The 16809-nt window shown below is 40.0% G+C and overlaps 1 protein-coding gene and 1 long non-coding RNA gene across 5 annotated transcripts in view; one reads left to right on the plus strand and one right to left on the minus strand.

The window, feature by feature from the left end:
* The window catches only part of LOC142829830 (uncharacterized), a 63974-nt gene extending 49414 nt beyond the window's left edge, over positions 1-14560 (minus strand). For both annotated transcript variants that reach the window (XR_012904647.1, XR_012904649.1), the window contains exon 1: positions 14439-14560. This is a non-coding gene — a long non-coding RNA (uncharacterized LOC142829830). The remainder of the gene's footprint in view (positions 1-14438) is intronic.
* The window catches only part of GLIS3 (GLIS family zinc finger 3), a 300109-nt gene that overhangs the window by 197449 nt on the left and 85851 nt on the right, over positions 1-16809 (plus strand). The gene's annotated exons all lie outside the window — the stretch shown is intronic.

Consider the following 16809-nt stretch of genomic DNA (forward strand, 5'->3'; position numbering starts at 1 on the left):
AAGGGGCTATATTTAACTCGGGTAACAGCTCAAGATTTGCCCTGACAACAATTTTTGTTTAGATGGTGCCTGAAACACTGAAGTATAGGGCTAAATGTAGGGCTAGACTCTGATTTAACTGTTTGCCCTGAGCAAGGAGTAGTATGCAGATGTACTGCTCCAAGGGACCATGGAATTAATTTTAGCTCTTGAGAATTATAGTTAACTTCTTAATTCCTCCTTGTGTTAGGGGAAAAGTGATCTACTTGTGGTCATTACTGTGCTGCCTGGCACCCTGACCCATCCCTACCAGTCCTCTCTAGGGATGCAAGTGACTAGTCAACTCTCTGATAAGCATAAGCTTATCAGACAATCGAGTAGTGACTTGACTAGTTGCTTCACCCCTCCCTTGCTGCCTTGCAGCAAGGTGAGGGGACAGGAACTGGTGCTGGGGTGACCCATCTTAAAAGCTGGTTCCCCCCAGCATTGGCTCTGTAGGGGACAGGGAAGGCAGAGGCACAGCGGGGAAATGGCACGAGTGAAGACTAAAGCAGTTCCTGCTTACACCAGTTCACACTGTGGGTGCTTCAGCCTTTAAAATGTTGCAAGAGCCCTGTGGGGCTTTTGCTACATTTCAAAAGCAGAAGTGCCTCAGTGGGAACATGGGGTGAGCAGGGACTGCTTGAGTCCCCACTCACCCCATGCTCCCTGCGGCACCCCCTCCCTTGCTGCCTCGATGAGAGGTAGCAAGGGGCGGTGGAACATGAGCTGGTGCTGGGGGGAGCCGGCTTAAAAGCCATTTCCCCACAGTACCATCTTCGGGCTGCCTCCTGCTTCTCCCCCCCCCCCCGGCCCTGCTGCCTCTATCAGAGGCAGCATGGAGGGGGGATAGGGAAGGCTGCTGCAAAGCAGATCCTGTCTGCAGGGGTCTCAACAGGAAGCGCCCCCCACTTTCCCCCGGGCAGACAGGCTGCTGCCACCAAGCAGCCCCTGTTCACAGTGGCCAGGGCTGGGGAGCAGCCCCTGTCCACAGCCAGCCCTGACGACCGTGAACAGAGGCTGCTCCAGCACCAACCCTGTTCACAACAGTCAGAGGCTGCTGCTGAAACAGTCCTTGCCCATGGCCAGCTCTGGCCGCCACGCACAGAGGCTGCTGAACTCAGAGTGAGCTGGGATCAAGCAGTCTCGGCTCACACAGATGTTGCACCTCTGCATTTTAAATGTAGTAAGAGCCCCATGGCTCTTACTACATTTAAAATGCAGAGCCATAACATGGGTGGCTCCCGGAGCTACCTCCGCTGTGGCTCTGCAGAGCGGTCTTATTGACTAATGGTATAGTCGATACAAATTGGATTGACTATACGATTAGGTAGGTAACTACAATTTAACATCCTTAGTCCTCTCCTTGCTCATGTGTGAAGGAGGGCGAATGTGGTCCTGTGCATATTGGTCTACTGATTGTATTGTGAGCCATAGGGCACATAGCAAAGGGATGTCACACACCCTCCCAATTTACTCCCCTCTGTAGCATGTAAGGCAAGCAGTGGTCCTCCCTTAATGTTCTGTCAAATTTACATAAGACACATGAAATAAATTTTGGATAATGTATCTGAATAAAGGGCATTAAACACTTAGGTAACATTATCATAATTGAACGTAAAATAATATGGTATTCTCTGTAAGTAATTGTGTAAAATTGCAGGCGTGTGTGTCAGGGGGAGGGGTTCTATTGTTAGGGTGACATTTCCCATATATTTTTGTTCATTTTCTAGTCCCCTGTTATAAAGTTTAAAGTAGTCCCTTTTAAATCCTCACATGGTCATTTTTTTTAGAATGAAACTTACAGTTGTTTAGTTTTAGTTTAGCATCCAGTCCATTTGATAAGGATTTATTTAGCTGATATGGGTTAATATGTGAAAGTGGAAATAAGGCAACCTAGTTAAAAAAAAAAAAAAAGGAAGAAATGTGGCATCAATCAAGCCAAGTGTTTAAAAGCATGCACTGAGGTTGCAGTGTATAATATTTACAAGGTACAGCATAGTTACTGGCCCTTTGAGAACTTATAATTGCTAACTCACATCATGCTTTGGTATTTGAAATATTTCCTGGCAGTAATAATAATAATAATAAAAAGTAAGAAACAATAAACCTTTTAAGGCAGAATTAAGATTATTTACGACTTTAATTAAAAATGAAAATTGGCTTAATGTCAAAAAAGCCTTTACAAAAAATGTGAATTCATCAAAAATAACCATAAAAATTCCAAGGTGATAAAGGCACAGTGGAGTAATAGTTCCAGCCCTAGGGAACAGTTCTGTTGAAAAGAATGAAACCCTTTGCTGTCACACCCTGTTAGTCATGGATTCATTTAATATATCCTGCCTGACTGCCTCTAATCCTCATTTTAACCTCCCCCTACACACTAAATGACATTATTTTGGTGTCTTAAGTTGCTAGCTCTCCAAGACTGTACACTAAAATATGTTCTTGATGTTACACAGATTTTAAATAGCAGGGGAAATGTATTAGTGGCAACGGAGTTGCCCTGGAACAAACTAGTGTACTCATCATGTCAGTTTGAGGTTACACTTACTCTTCCACACAACTTTTTATGCTCCATCCTCAAAGCTCCTCGCCCCCCCCCCCTCTGCTGTGTAATGTAGACCAGAGATGTTGCAGTGAAAATCAAAATATATGTATGCAATAACTTTCCACTGATGTCATTTTGTGCCCCATGGTGCATGGCAAAGTGCCTGATTCTGCAGTTCTTTTGCATGCAACACCCCTACTGATGTCAATGGAAGTCTTTTCTATTAAGGGAATTAATTCCGGGCCCCATTGAAGTCAGTGGCAAAACTATGAATAATGTATGCTTTTCAACAAATCTTAGCAAGAGTTTGTTAAATACAATATTGAAAACATTGCAAATAAAATCCAAAACTTTAGCTTTATCTAGTTTTCCATCTTGAGAAATTCCTAAGGAATTCCCCACATGGCATCAGAAAGAGTGGGGATGGGAGGGGAATGAGTACAGTCCTGCGTGCATAAAAAAATTGGTATCTGCACCCAAAAAATGAGCCATGGATATTTGCATCCCATGTCTGCAGATGCGGATACCCATGGCTATAAAGCAGATATTCACATATTAGCAGGACTTAACCCTCACTGGGGAGCAAGGTCATAGCAGTCCTACAGTGGAGCGTGTCCTGCACTCTGCCCCACTCCCAGGAGGTTAACGGAGAGTGGGGTTTGGGCACTCCTGCCAGGGAGCATCGCTGGGCAGTGGGTGTTTGTCCCACTCTGCCCCGCCAGGTGCTCCTAATGGGGACTGGACAAGCACCCATGTCCTGACCATGCTTCGCACCAGGAGCGCCCCGACCCCGCTCCCCAGTGAGTGCCAGGGAACAGAGTGCAGGACAAGCTCTGCTGCAGGAACGTGTCTGGGGCACAGGTGCTTGTCTTGCTCTGCCCTGCCAGCTTCTCCCATAGTGGAGCTTGTCCCACGCTCTGCCCTGTTCCTTGGCTCTTACCAGGAAGTGGGCTCGGTGCACTGCTGGTGAGGAGTGTGGCCAGGTCAAGGTGCATGTCCTGCGACACCATGCCTAGCACGTATGGAGGAGTGAGGTCAGGGTGCGCCTAGTGAGGGGCATGGCCAGGGTGCAGGTGCTCGTCCTGCTCTGCCTTGTTCACTAGTTGGGGTGCTCCTAGTGAGGACTGTGGTCGGAGCATGGGTGCTTGTCCCACGCCCAGTTAGGAGCACCTGAAGGGGCAGAGTGGGATAACACCTGCGCCCCGGCCAGGCTGCTCGCTGGGAGCACTCCGACCTCACTAACTGATAAGTACCGGGGAAGGGGCATAGTGGGGCAAACTCTGCGGTAAGAATACTTAGCAGGGTGCCTGGGCCACATCTCCTTGCCAAGAGCACCCCAGACTTTTTAGTATATCTGCAGCCACTCTAATATTCGCAAATATGAATGGTGGGTATCTGCAGATGCAAATATCCACAGATACAGAGCAGATACCTGCAGATTTGCAGGGCTCTCGGAATAAGAACAGAGTGTCAATGCAAAGCCAGAAATATCAAATATATGAGTAAAGAAGCCTAAAATGCAATTCAGCTCATTTTCTTTTTACAAAGATGACTTTCAATCATGTATAGAAAACCATATAAAAGAATACAAAATATTTTCTTTTTGCATATTTTTATTGAAGATCAAAGTAGCACGGGAAATTAAACAAAATTAAAAATGGAGCCTCCCTGGTTGAAGTTAGTTTCTCTAAAAACAGTTGATGCAATAGGCAGTCCCCAATTTACGAACGGGTTGTGTTTCAAGAGTTCGTCTGTAAGTCGATTGTTTGTAATTCAAAATGCATTTTTCCATAGAAACGATGTTGTAAGGGTAGTTAGGTTCCCAGGTAAATCCATAAAAAAGCCTATTTAATCCATAATGTAGCTGAAATACTGTATACAGTATTTACAACAAAAATAATATAAATAGGTTTTTTTTTAATCTTGAATGCCAGTGCTTGAAGAAAGGCAGGTTGAATTAGAGGAGGATGAGGAAGTAGGAGGAGATTCTGAAGGGGACTTCTGGACATCCCCAACTTCTCTCACCTGTGGGCTGTGTGTCAGCTCCTGCAACCAGCCCCCTTCCCTGGCTTCTCCTCTCCTCCCTGTGGGCTACACCCAGCCCCTGCTCACCAGGAGGCAGCGAGGAGCAGGGGGCAGCCATGAAGCCAGTGACTGGAGAGAAGCGGTTGTTTCCCCTTCCAGGTGCAGCTTCTTTCCAGCCTCTGGCTGTGTGACTTCCCTCTGCTCCTTTGGAGTCCTCTGGCATGCATTTGCACTGCTCGTCACCACCTGTGCCTCTTTCCTGCTCCCCAAAGCTGCAGGTGAGCTTTTATTTGTATGTGTAGATATTTGTAAGTTGGATGTTTACAACTCAAGGAGTGCTTGCAATATGGAAGTACAGATAATGCTGAGATTGGGAGGGGGTTGAATACTGTCTCAAAATGCTTCTGACCTATAATCAGTAAGACAGTCCCACTTCTGAATTATCCTTTCCTTGAAACACTTCCTTTTATGCTAGGGAAAGTCAATAATTCAATGCAGTGAATTTGAAAAACAGCAAATTTTAAAACACTTTTAAACTTTCCTTATGGAACTCATTGCATGGAGGCCGAGAGCTTCACAGGTTTCAAAATATACTGGATATGTATAAAGAATGATGAGTGTATCCACAGTACATTCATTAAGATTTTTTTTTAAATCCCAAATTGTTAAGGGATATAAATCCTCGTGCTTCAGTCCAGGTGTGAAAGTCATAGTATTGAGATTGGGAAGAACCTTGGTTATTCCATTCCCATGGGGTTTCTTGCACATTGCTCTGAAAAATCTGATCCTAGCCACAGATGCAGATAGCATAGGATTAGAGGGATTTTAGGCATGATCTAATCCAGCAGTTTGAATAGTTGTAAATGAATGAACAAAAATTAATCTTATAATCTGTGTTTTCTTGGTTTGGTTTCCCTCATTCTATTTGTATTCCTCTTCTCCTGTTTTTTCTTTCCATTTCCTGTCTCATTCTATACCCCACTTTTTATTAGGTGTGATTTTTTTTAAAGATATATAACCAAAACTCATACATTTTAAGGGGAGGTGGAGGTACATATGCTGTGGTAAAATTGGTCCTCGTATTATTCTATCTTCATTTCTGTCTCTTTAATAGACTCTGATTTTCTATTTTCTTTCCTTTCCCTTTATCCTTCCCCAGATTCTCTCTGTGTCTGAACTATTTCTTCAGAAATGTATATGCTGAAGCAACTGAATGTTTCACAGTTAGTGTGTTTGCTCGTCATTTTGTAGAATGGATAATGTATTAATACAGTCACATGGATCATTTTGTCTCCCATTCATGACTTAAGTGTGGCTACACAAATGATGAGAATTTGGCATTTTAAAGGTGAAAGATTGAAAAAAGACATAAAATCTATTTTCTGTATATAAATATGCCCCCGCTTTAAAATCCAGTACTTCGGGCCATTCCAGGGCCAGAAGCAAATGTTGGGCTTTCTGTTGGGAAATTAGTAATCCCTCCATCCCAAAGAATGAAGCTCCAGTTTCAAACCCTGCAGTGTCATGAAGTGACAGATTTTTATGTAAAGAAAGGTTATGACTGACCTAGGACCTGAATATTGACCAGTCTCAATCATAGGCCTTTGTGACTTTTTCAGGAAAAATTATTTGTGGTCAGAAGAATTAAACAATTACTGCAATTGTTATTTTATTTCTTCCAACAAATGTGTAATAGGTCAGAGGAGAATTCATGCAAATATAGACAAATGGGAGGTAGAAATGTAGGAGGATACAAGGTGCAGAGTGTTTGCCACAAATGATCCTTATAATATTTATTTTTTATTACTTTACATTTCATGAAATCCGGCAATGAAATCAGGCAACCATTTCTAGATGACGACATTGTTCTACTACAATCTGAAAAATATGAACAGATGCATCTGATAATTTTGATATCTATTCATCTATACTTAGGTGGTGGTATATCCCTCTACTGTTTAAGGACCAAATCCTGCAATCCTTATACTGGGAAAATCCTGTCTGAAATTTATGATTAAGGACCAGATGCTGAACCCTTGCACATATTGTGTAGTTCTTTTTCTTTCAATTAGTTCCACTGATGTCAATGAGATTACTAAAGAAGTAAGGGTATGTCTACACTGCCATCCTAGTTCGAACTAGGGTGGCTAATGTAGGCATTCGAACTTGCAAATGAAGCCCGGGATTTAAATATCCTAGGCTTCATTTGCATGTTCCCGGGCGGGCGTCATTTTTAAATGCCCGTAGTTTGAACTACCTACCCACGGCTACACGCGGCACGGACTAGGTAGTTTGAATTAAAGCTCCTAATTCGAATTACCGTTAAATCTCCTTGCATTATTACGTGGAACAAGGTGTACCGGTAGTTCGAATTAGAAATCCTAATTCGAACTACCTACTCCGTGCTGCGTGTAGCTGCGGGCATGGAGTTCGGACTAAGGGGGATTTAAAAATGGCGGCACCCGGGAAGATGCAAATGAAGCCTGGGATATTTAAATCCCTAATTTAAATATCCCAGGCTTCATTTGCAACTCCGGTTGCCCTCATTTGCCTACCTAGCTCGAACTAACGAGCTAGTGTAGACATACCCTTTCTTTATTAGACTCCTGTTCTGACGTTATTACATGGGAAATAACAAAACTAAATCAGTAACAAAATCCACAGCTAATGCTCTTGACCCAGCATTGTCTCAAAGCCAAGTTAAAAAATTAATATTATCATTTCTTCTTTGTAAGACAAAATTTGATCAGGTAGCTGAACTATAAACCTGTATACACATAAGGACTTTATCGTTTTCATTGAGATATATGCCGATATATAATACACTATTTCAGCTGGATCCCTACTTAAGGAATGCGTATTTGTAAAACGTATGATAATTCTTGTTCATTTTTATTGTTCCCACTCTTTTGAAAAAGCAATACATGAAATCCACTTTTAACTTCAAAGCCATTGTTTTGTTTTGTTTTTAGCTTTTAAAAATATATTTGTGTTACATTAAGGAAAACCTTCTGGAGCTCTCTAGTGGCCAAAATAGTTCCTGTAATATCCCATAAATATTAAATAGCAACAAGATAGCCTGGTTGACAATGTCAGTCTTTTAATTCAAAGATATAAACTTTATTTTCTTCAGGGATAATACTTTTAATTACAATTTGCAATTTATAATTACACTGATAGACAGATGTTATCATTCATGGCATTTTGTTTATGACAGTAATATAACATATTTCTCCAAGAAATATTGAAAGATTTTAACAGACACAAATAAAGTTAGGTTAAGTTCGCCTATGTTATGATATCAGTAAAACAGCTATGATTGCCATTTAAAGACAAACTTCTCTTAATGTTCATAAATCCATGAGTAAAAGCTTTGATCAAACATCTAGTCCTTCGCAATTTATATAGATGCAAATGATTTGCAAACTTTACTAGTTTTAATATTAGACATTAGAGTTCAGATTAATTATAAGGCAATCTTTTACACATTGACTACTTCCTACTAAACAGGACTCTCTCTTATGGAGCTGTTTCTGCACCATTTTAGCTTGTTCAAATTGCTCATTCTGACAAGTAACTTACCAGCTTTGCTGGTTCTGTAATGTTATTAAATGCTAGTTTGAAAGAGTAGGTGCTCCACTCTTACATACAAGGTCATTCAACTGAGCAGCTAAAGATTATTAGAGGAAGAACTGTGTCACTAGTGCAGAATGCTAACCTCGGTGAAATAGTGATACCATTGGGCAGCTTTTAATTATGTGATTTACATTGTTGTGTTTGTCACAAGCCCTCTCGCACAACAATTTCTCTATGTGTCTACTATCCCTTCTTTCTCCATTTTAAGGCTGTTTATTTCTTCTCCCCTGGAAGGCTAACCCCAGGTATATTAGCTTGATGGACTTCTCAGAGGCACCTGATTTTTTTTATTTCACCCAAGAATAGGGAGTCTCCCAAATATTGGCATATTAGGAAGTTACAAAATCTTATTTGCCATAGGAGTTGGAGAGTCCAGGGAAAAATTGAATATACAAACATTTGCCAGGTTTACTACAAACATGGTTTAGTTTTCCCTGAAAAAATCTGTCTTTTTGGTACCAAAATTGGCAAAGTGAAAACTAGGGACTTTGCACAGCTGCTCTCTATGAGCTCATAAAACAAACAGCACAAGGAAAAAAAGTACTTTGTAAGCTATTGTTCCCACAAAGTCCATCAAGAGGGTTACTCTTATTGGATCTGTCAAATTGTGGAAGTAAATGAGGCTGGAAGGAAGAAGGGAGAGGAGCACTTGCTCAGCCTTTTCTTTTGTGTTTAAAAAACCTGAAGGAGAAAGTGTTGGCTGTATTCAGAACAAGGTTTCCTGTACTGACTCTCAGATGCATTTTAATTTGAATGGCAGCTCCGACTAGAAGTGGGTGGAAGTATTTCAAATGAATTTTTTTGTAATTGAAAAAATGGCCTTTTTCAAAAGTAGACATTTTCATATTAAAATTTTAGTTGATGAAAAAAATTCAGTTTTTTTAAACCCATGTGAAAATGAAAAATTTAGTCTTTCGTGCTTTACTATGTTTTCAGTGGCAAATTGTAACAAATGGAGGAAGAATAAGAAAAGTTAAAAATATGGTGCAAAATTAAAAATTTAGAAAATGAAAATTTTCAAAATCAAACATTTACAATATAAATGTGCAACAGACACATCACATACACGAAAAATTGTTCCTTTTAAAAATCTGAAGGTATATTACTCAAGTTTTTCACTCAAAATGTTTTACATTTTTTATCTATTCTAGTTGGATACATAGTTTCCATGTCTTCTCTAAGTTGCAACCTTGGTTCTAATTGGGGAGTGAGCAAGCTTTTCTTGACTTTGGTAAATCTGAATTAACTACATTTTTTAAAAAATCACCACATAGTTTGTGAAACTAAAGTTCTAAGATGTAAGTATGGTTATAAGAAAGCCTGAGAACAAACAGGAAGCAGATGAACAAGACTGAATCATGACTCAGGAATTAATAGCATTTTTTTCAATATGGCTGACAATGTATCATCAGAAAAGGCAAATTCCTTCAGATCTGCAGGTAGCCTAGAATGTTTGGATGACTATGAAGAACAGAGCTAGCAAAGGTGGACAAGTGTGATTCAGAATCTCAGGAACAGAAATGTTGAGGCTACAGAAATTTAGGGCCTGATTCCTCTCTCACTTTTATTGTGTAATTCCCCTGACTTGTATGGAGTAGTAATGTGTAAATTAAAGTAGGGTAGAAGCTACTGACTCACACCTCTCTACATGGTCTTCCAGTTCCTTGTTGAATAAATTACCACAATTTAGACTTTCTTACCAATCAGTAGAGTTGGTATAAGTAGCTTTAGTGAATGTAAAGTAGTGGTGGACAATACACCACCTTCAAGCCGGATGCAGTTCACTAAGGTTAGCCCCGATGGGCCACCAGATGCTTTATTTATCCAAGTGTTTGCTGGTACGGCCACTCACAGATCCCATTGGCCGCAGTTTCCAGTTTCCGTCCCCTTCTTGGATGAATCTGGATTGCTGTTACTCCTCTGGACCTTGTCCATCCTCATAAGCTCTGCTGTATCCCCTTTCCAATAGGTCATCTTTTGTTACCTATAGTTCTGACTTACCCAAATATATAAGTCTATCTTAAAATATGGGAAAAAACCCAAGCAGAATAAGTAAAATGAAAAAAGGTGAATCAAAAGGTGTGAAATTCTTTTACTAAACAATATTTTCTCAGTCTGTAAGACATATAATATTTCTACATTAGCTTATAATAAATAACACCTAAAAAGGCTTGACAGTTTACTTTTATTGTCTGCTTTAACAAATACATCCTTCTTCCACAAATACAGCATATTTTAAAAATATGCGTAGCATATAACACTGTTTAACGTTATCTGGATTGTTTATTGTTTACACTCTTTTACAATAGGACCAAGATCTCTCTCTAACTTTTATGAGTATATATTGATTTCACCTCAGTATGGCCGAAGTTACCTGTTTGTTTGCATAGACTTTGAGTAAGCAGAGTTTTTCTGCCAATGTTTGGCTTTAGTGGAGAACATAGATGGAGCACAGTGTCCAAGGTTCTGTTTTTGCTGACATCTTTGGTTCATATTTCAGTCTACAGAATTGTCTTGAATTCGGTTTTTCATTCTCTGGCCTTAGTCTTTTTAATTCTTTCCCCACCATTTTAAAAGGCTGTCATTGCCTGTGGAAATAGCATTAACGCCTTTTTGCTGAAATGCCTTACAAATGCAGCAAATAAACTCACTCTTTTTTCCCCCCTCTCTGTCACTCAGAATGATTGCCAAGAAAACAGGAGCCACAAAGGACCGAAACTTTATTCTATTGATATACAGCAGTTATTAGTGTATTGTGTTAGTGACAGCAAACAGCAATGTTGTAGATTATTAGCCTACATGTATCTCAAAAAACTGTTCATAACAAGGCGGGTATTCAGAAGCAGGGCAAACAGCTTTTCTCCTAAATCTAAAGTACCAGCCCTGTACAATTCTGAGACTGTCTTTCAGTTTTTAATTTGTCTTGTTCAAACGCTTGGTTCAGATTTCACTGTTAATGCTGCAAAAGGGATAGAATTCAGTAAAGAAGGGTGGGGGGGTGTTCTATTTTCTTACCACGAAAGCAGATGAATTTAAGGATATTTCCCCCCCACTTGTTTTCTATGGAGTCCATTTAAAATATGTCATTAATGCAAGCAGAAGTGCATTGAGAGGCTAAGGGTCAGTGAGCAGTGCCCATGGCAACTAAAAAACTATTCTGCACAAAAAATGCAGTAAAGAGTAAGTGTTTTAATCCTCAACTTTAATCCCTTTACTTCCTGTTCTCAAAATGAAATATAAATCAGGCACCATGGAGTGCAGCAATTTTTCCTGAAAGGGACGTTGGCGAGAAAAGGATTAGTAATGGGCAGAAGTGTTTAAGGAATTTAATCACACAATTTGTTGTAAAACTTTTGAGACTATGAGTGACCAATTCTTTTGAGGCTGGCCAATGAAAAACAACAAAACACACTTTGAAAGTGATTAGAGGACGGGCTCTGGCTGACACCCCCATTTGTTGTTGTTGTTACATCATTGCAGCAGTTGCTGTGACTTTGAAACCATGGAATGTACTTGGTGAGCCCACTGAGGAGGTTCCAAGATGGGGCTGGTATTTTAATGGTGGTGTAGAGAGGACTCCTATGATCTCCAGGAAACAGAAACAATAGAGCAGCTTGCACTTTTCATTCTCCTGTTGGGGTTGCTGCGGTTTTTATAATCAGGAGATTAGCAAAAGCACCGTGACATTAATATTTACAGGTAGATGGCTTCCTGCTACATTTTTCCATCATAGCTTTTAGTTCTAAGCTTTCCGTTGTGCTGCTATAGGATTTGGCAGTATCAAGGTACATACTCAAGAAGGAAGAGCTAGCATCACACTTGAAGAAAGAAATATATTTTCCCAGCCAAAAAAATCAAACAAAGCAACCAAAAAGAAACAGAATTAAAACACAAGTGAAACATCTCTTATTTAACAAATGTGGCAACGTTTATATTATGCCTGTGTTCCACCTTTGCTTCTTTCATTCATGCCTTTTACCTCTCTCACCAGGGTTTATATATGATTATTTTCTGCTACTTCTATGCATATCCCTATGACACTGTCACAAAAACGTGTCAGTAAATAGTTCAGCAACTGTGTATATAATATAAGCAGATACCAAACTCTTCCCACTAAAATCCTGTGTCCGTGAGATATAGAACTTGATGGTCACTGATGTATTATGGTCATACAGAGTCCTATATAATCACATATACAAGTGATAAAGGTTCTGCAGGCCACATTAGGTCCTTGCTGTTACCTGTGCAGTTATTTTGCCTTCCCTGGTTTTATTAAAGTGTAACTGATTGGAGCTACGTAAACAATTCTGCTGATAGGCTAGGAAGAATAGATTTCAGCACTCACTTTCTTAATTGTGTTGGCTATCCTGGGTAACATAAGTTAAAAATGAAATGTATATTTGTCACTAAAGAGAGCAGACCTGACTGAATACACACATTGAGCAACTTTGTTGAATAAGAAGGTGTCATTTGAAGATAATCACTTTTCAGATTAGAGCTGTACTTTTACGGTAGATAAAGTTTTCCCTACTTTAAGTCTGCTCAAGGCATGTGCACATCTTTGGGCTTTGGTTTTTTTAATGTATCTAAAGTAAGAATGATTAAGATAATTATAGATAAAGCATATAATTGACTCACTTTAGGCTTTATGGAAGTAGTAAGTTTTCAGGAGCAATTTGAATAAAGGGAATGTAGTGGCTTAATGTTTTCTCTTAGAAACCCAAAATTTGGGCCAGCTTCACTGAAGCTTGTAAAATATTGGGCAAAACTCACCCTGTTTTGAGAATTCCCAGACTGATTTACAGTTTCAGTAAGACTCAGGAGATTTGGCTGTGTTACAGGGTGAGATGTGAGTTTGTTTGAAATTCATAGCAGAATATAGAGGGTTGCTATTGTTCAAGGGTGATCTTTATCTTTGATCTCTCTCTGTCGGAGGGTATGTCTACACTACCCTCCTAGTTCAAACTAGGAGGGTAATGTAGGCATACCGCACTTGCAAATGAAGCCCGGGATTTGAATTTCCCTGGCTTCATTTGCATAAGCGGGGAGCCGCCATTTTTAAAACCCCGCTGGTTCAAACCCCGTGCAGCGCGGCTACACGGGGCACAAACTAGGTAGTTCGAACTAGGCTTCCTAGTTCGAACTACCATTACTCCTCATTTCACGAACAAGCGGGGTAGTATAGACATACCCTCAGAGAGGTAGCCATGTCATACTTTAAAAAAAAAAAAGCTTAAAAAATGAGTGGTCCTGTAGCACCTTAGGGTGCGTCTAGACTGCGGGGGCGGGGGGGTTCGGAAAAACCTCATTCTACAAGGAAGAATGCCTTTTCTGAAAGAGCTTTTTTGGAAAAAGGCATGTGTGGATACAGAAGAGGGAGTTCTTTTGAAAGAAGAGGAAAGAGGAAAAAGCACAGGTGCCCTGGTGGCCATTCCATCCATAGCAATCACAGCTTAAATGTGAGATAGCGTCAATTCAGTGTGGACACTATCTTTCGAAAAAGCAGATTGCCTTTTCAATGTGCTTTGGCTGTGTGGACGCCCTCTTTTGGAAGAATTTTTTTCGGAAGATCTCTTCCGGAAAAGCTTCTTCTGAAAGAAGCCTGCAGTCTAGAAGTAGCCTTAGAGACTAACACAAAAACATAGATAGTATCATGAACTTTTGTGGGCACAACCCACTTCTTCAGATGACAAACAAATATTTATTTGTCATCTGAAGAAGTGGGTTGTGCCCATGAAAGCGCATGATATTATCTCTCTCTTTAGTCACTGTTTCAAAGTGATAGACCCATATCTGTGCTTCCCTCAAGATGGAATCATCTGATTCATCCCATTCGAGACTTGATCCCCAGGACAAAGGACCTCTATCCACCATGTGTATCCTCAGCAGGTCTAACTGGTTTTTGGTTCATGCTTAAGCTTCCCTCTGGGATCCTTTGACAAGTATGAAAGTGCAGTAACAAAAAACAGCTTGTTCAAAACAAAGTATTAATTATCCATAAGAACATCACAAATAGGAATGACAATCTTAAATCAACAGCAGGCTGTGCTCTTATTGTCATAGCTAAACTTTGAGCAGTCCTAGAAAGCGCAGGTAGGCCCCTGCATTGTGGGCTGTATTACAGTCTGTTTCTTGGCAGACTGTCTCACAGCCACCCTTCATCAGGCTGCTCTTTAAAACAATCCCCAAATCTTTGTTAAAGACTTACCACCTTGGTTCCTCTGAAGCTTCTAGCAGAAACCTTCACCTCTCATCCCTCCACTCAGATCTTGAGATTCAGATAGATCCTGGTTTCACATTAATGGGGGTGAACTTCAAAGACACTTCCTCTGTCCCTTTGAGTATCAGCAACCAGGCTGTATACAACCATTGTGACATTGTGTTTGGATTCCTAGAGGTCACAACTCCCTCCAAATGATTTAACCCTTTGTTATATTTTAGCTAGCAATACAATAACAGCCAAACCCATATATTCTTAAAATGTTTACATAATATTACCTACATGTTTTTCAGCGATACAAATCCATAAACCCAATACCTAAAAAATAAGTTATGAAACTGTCAAGCTTTGTCCAGCTTCAGGTCAAAATCATTTTTCAATAATTCAACTATTTACTATTAGAAATGGCCTAAACATGAAATTTAGATCCCAGTGCGAACCTCCCAAAGCTGGGGGATGAGTATTTAAGCTTTTGGGCTCAGATAAATCCAAAAAGAAAGGACGCTGCAAAATTTGGATCTGGCCATGAAATTTCCCAAAGTTTGTAAGTGATTAGGTATGGGTTTTGGTTTAAGCCTCTTTGTTTCTGTGACTAACAACATTCTTTATTTTGTGTACAGATTTTCATACCATCTTTTTACAGATAACAAAGGAAAAAAGATGAGTTCACTCTCAAAGGAGCTCCAGATGGATATAGTACATGTTTGTTACCCTACTTAGAAGATACTCCACTCACATGAAAAGAGATCTGCTAAGCACATTTCTTTTCAGAGGAGCAGAGCAATTATTCAGCATAACTGGGCTCTTTGTCAGGTTGCATTTATCCAGAGAAACTAGCCATTAGACAATAACACACAATAGCTGTATATATTTCCAAGTTAATCCGATACAAAGTAGTATAGGAAGGTTGTTGTTTTTTTTTTATGACATGGTTCCATACTAGATTGCTGGTCAGTGTGAACAAAGACCAGGAACCTTATGGAATCACCACACAAAAAAAAGGGGGGGACTTGAATGGGAGGGATTCTATATGTTGTAGGCAGTATTTTATGTAAGATGGTGGAAGTATGAATGGCTTTAACTATCAAAGGTGAGTTCTGTATGAAGCTGTGTGTGTCTTTATTTGTGTCTGTATGTTTTTTTCCTTTGTTTTCATTTCCATGACTAGACTGCAGAGGGAAGGAATCTTCCATTATGAAAATGTGAGCACCTATAATACAGTTAAAGTTACTTAAGGGACAAAGCTTAATCAATAATCTCCTACTTTAAAAGACTATCCCAAAGGATCCACAAGCTTATGCAGTAGAATTTTGATCAATTTTTATTAAATGTCAGCTGCTCTTAACCAAGCAATTTTGATTGATCCAGTGAATGGTTAATTAAGGCAGATCTCACTGGATTTCTAATTGACTTCCTAAAAAGCAAAGCTTCAGTATGATTTTCTGATTTATAGAAGGTTCCCAGGCTCTGTTCCAGCTGAACATACATAAGAACATAAGAATGTCCATACCGGGTCAGACCAAAGGTCCATCTTGCCCAGTTCCCTTTCTTCCGATAGTGGCCAGTGCCAGGTGCCCCACGGGGAAGGAACAGAACAGATAATCATCAAGTGATCCTTCCCCTGTCATCCATTCCCAGCTTCTGACAAACAGAGGCTAGGGACACCATTCCTATCCATCCTGTCTAATAAGTATTATTGGACCTATCCTCCATGAATTTATCTAGTTCTTTTTTGAACCCTGTTGAAATCCTGGTCTTCACAACATCCTCTAGCAAGGAGTTCCATAGGTTGACTATGTGTTGTGTGAAGAAATACTTTATTTTGTTTGTTTTAAACCTGCTACCTATTAATTTAATTTGGTGACTCCCTAACACTTGTGTTATGGAAGCAAGTAAATAACTTTTTCTTATTTACGTCCCCACACTGGTCATGATTTTATAGACCTCTATCATATCTACCCTTAGACTCCTCTTTTCTAAGATGAAAAGTCCCAGTTTTATTAATCTCTCCTCACATTAATCTCTCCTTTCCAAACCTTATCATTTTTGTATCCCTTTTGTGAATGTTTTCCAATGTCAGGATATCTTTTTTGAGATAAAGTGACCACATCCAGAGTTTTAAAACAAACAAAAGGAAGTTTTTCTCATGCAGAGCATAGTCCACCTATGGAACACCTTGACGGAGGAGGTTGTGAAGACCAGAACTTTAACAGGGTTCAAAAAATAACTAGATAAATTCATGAAGGTTAGGCCCATCACTGGCTATTAGCCAGGATGGGTAGGAATAGTGTCCCTAGCCTCTGTTTGTCAGAGGCTGGGAATGGATGACAAGAGAGGGATCACGTGATGATTTCCGGTT

This window comes from Pelodiscus sinensis, chromosome 6 (genome assembly GCF_049634645.1).
Source record: "Pelodiscus sinensis isolate JC-2024 chromosome 6, ASM4963464v1, whole genome shotgun sequence".
NCBI classification, from domain to species: Eukaryota; Metazoa; Chordata; order Testudines; family Trionychidae; genus Pelodiscus; species Pelodiscus sinensis.